At 42.3% G+C, this 2,500-nt stretch overlaps 1 protein-coding gene and 2 non-coding genes across 3 annotated transcripts in view; 2 read left to right on the top strand and 1 right to left on the bottom strand.

Annotated features, from left to right (window-relative positions):
- The window catches only part of LOC137979775 (nuclear nucleic acid-binding protein C1D-like), a 47,004-nt gene that overhangs the window by 8,189 nt on the left and 36,315 nt on the right, over positions 1 to 2,500 (top strand). The window lies entirely within an intron of this gene.
- On the bottom strand, positions 205 to 277 carry Trnav-cac (transfer RNA valine (anticodon CAC)). Its single transcript has one exon. It is a non-coding gene; the product is annotated as a tRNA-Val (tRNA).
- Positions 882 to 955, top strand: Trnan-guu (transfer RNA asparagine (anticodon GUU)). The gene has a single exon. It is a non-coding gene; the product is annotated as a tRNA-Asn (tRNA).

The raw sequence follows: 2,500 nt of genomic DNA, 5'->3' as shown, positions 1-2,500 counted from the left end.
TTTAACAGGTACCGATGCACAGACCCAGACGGACAGAAGGAAAGTGCATTTTCTTCGACTTGACAATATATAATCAATTGTCTTTGGAGATTGCGGGACTGCAGGTTGTTGGGCTGGAATAGACATGGTGTAGCAGTCTTCAAAATAAGAAACCTGGAGTTGTGGTCGTTTAGCTTCAGGTATATGCTCCCCAAAAATGAAATTTGTCTTCGGCAGGACTTTAACCTGCGACCTTCCGCGTGTGAGGCGGACGTGATAACCACTGCACTACGAAAACAAGCACGACTCTGTGAGCGGTTAAACATTTGTGGAATGTTAAAAAGTATGAAATTAAAAAGGATCACTATGCTGTCAACTCATCCAAATTTCACAACTGCACTCTTCTGATGTAAGGCTTTTCTTTTAAGAATTAGGAACTTCAGGCATTGCAAAAAGCGTATTTAAAATCAGGCATGCTTTTAAAGTTTCTTTGTCTTTGGTGTGTGTGAAACTCGAAGATTCTTGCGAAATAGAGTTGTCACCGTGAAATTGAACATTAAAATACTGGAGTGTAAGTGCACGGAATAAATGCTCTCAAGGGTTACCACTAGTGCAACAAAATCAAAGGAACGTTAAAAATTTCTTCAAAGACGTTGTGGGCTGGTTGTTTTTGTCGACAGCTGTTGGAAATAACGAAGCAAGTGAGGCATGAGTAGAAGGAAATCAAAGAATCGTTAACAACACGTTCTGGACTGGTTGTTCTTTTTCTCGACACTGCTACTTTCGTGTCTGAAAAGGACAAGAAAAAATGGCCGCAGGAATGTAGAAGGTTCATCCCATAGTCGTGGTTAAGATTGAGTGGAAGTTTGTCCAATCTTGTCCTCGGCCAAGCGTTCAGACCTGTCTCTGTGGCGCAATCGGTTAGCGCGTTCGGCTGTTAACCGAAAGGTTGGTGGTTCAAGCCCACCCAGGGACGCTTACTTTTGATTGGCATAGGCCAGCTGTAGGCAAACAAGTCAAGGTTGGCCATGACTAAGGGGCCAATCGGAAGATCACTTCGTCACCTTCGTCAAAGCGAGTCTATGTGTGAGGTCTTTGCCCTGAACACGATTTTCATTCATCTGTAGAGTTGATTACGGGCGTTTTTCGGGTCAACATTAACAGCTTTAAAAAATGGAGGATTCCTAGTTTCCTGAGAAAATCAGCAGGTGGACCTCATTCCTCCATGAGGCTCCTTTTCTGTCACTTGTTATGAATGTCCCAGTGATTTCACAGTCACCAGGTGAACAGGAGTTCCCATCGTTGAACCAATAGAGACCTTGTTTAGAAGTTTACAGCGGATAAACTGCTCTTCATTCCAAGGAAAGACTCGCAGACATGACATGATTAAACTTGGTAACAATACAACAGGCTGCCTGTGGAAAATCCGGGTGTCGATCTCGGTACCTCCTGCATTTGAAGTGGGCACTATATTCCCCGTTTCCTGGAACCACGCTGGGTAAGTTATAATTATAGGATTTGCACTTAAATGTTCGCCACCGCGATGCCTTGAGCTTCTCATTTGCGTCGTCTGTTTTTGCCTCGACACTTCGTCGTCCCTGATTAGATATATTATTGAGGAGAGCATCAGGTCGGAAGAAAGCTTAGGGTTAGGCACAAAAGTGACACGAGCGACCAGCTATGAAAATGTCACAAGACCACTTGTCAACGTTAAATCTTATGAGTAAGAGACTTTAATGTCATCCAGCTCTGTGGTTAAGAAGACAACTCGACCAAGATGCGAGCATCCTATGCTTGCTTCAAGCTTTTAAACTTGAACAGCAGTGGGAGGTCTGGTGTGACACGTTTGTGGCATTAATGTGCTAATCATGCGCAGTGGTGAGACGAATTTGCCAAGCTTTCCAATTCATGATTAAATTTGATACGTTGACCTCCAATGGCGAAAGAAGAGTGTGCCGTATGTTGGGGCGTGATACTGACGGCAAGTTCTTGATCTATGAACATTGCTGTATAAAAGGGCCTGTCCGGGAGTCGAACCCGGGTCCTCTCGCACGCAAAGCGAGAAACTTTTTTTTTTCTGTTTAAAAAGGCTCAAAAAGAGCTTTTTTATTTACACATAAAAAAATAAATATATTAACCGAGTTCGATTCACAAGTCACAGCAAATGTAACGTTTTAGCGTCATTAGAATGTAAATACGAAACGATTTCCGTCCACTCTGGCAAAAGCTTCGCCCAGACACCATGTGGTCTTAAAACTTTTATGATTCTGTCTAATACAAGATAACTTAAACTTAAACCGTAAGTGGGCTTTGATTGCAGATTTGAAAAGTGCTTCGGGTGTTACAGTGATTTGATGAGCTCTATGTGATTAGATTGAGACATATGTGATTTGATGAGACATATGTATAGAATATCTCGCCACTGATAAAGTCCAGTTTAATAAATCAACTTGTGGTTTGCTTAAAAGCCCACCACGTCTACCTAGTAATTTAGTATGCCTCGAAAGTGATTGATTCCTAA

Source organism: Montipora foliosa, chromosome 12, assembly GCF_036669935.1.
Source record: "Montipora foliosa isolate CH-2021 chromosome 12, ASM3666993v2, whole genome shotgun sequence".
Classification (NCBI taxonomy): domain Eukaryota; kingdom Metazoa; phylum Cnidaria; class Anthozoa; order Scleractinia; family Acroporidae; genus Montipora; species Montipora foliosa.
This window is presented reverse-complemented; position numbering and strand designations above follow the sequence as displayed.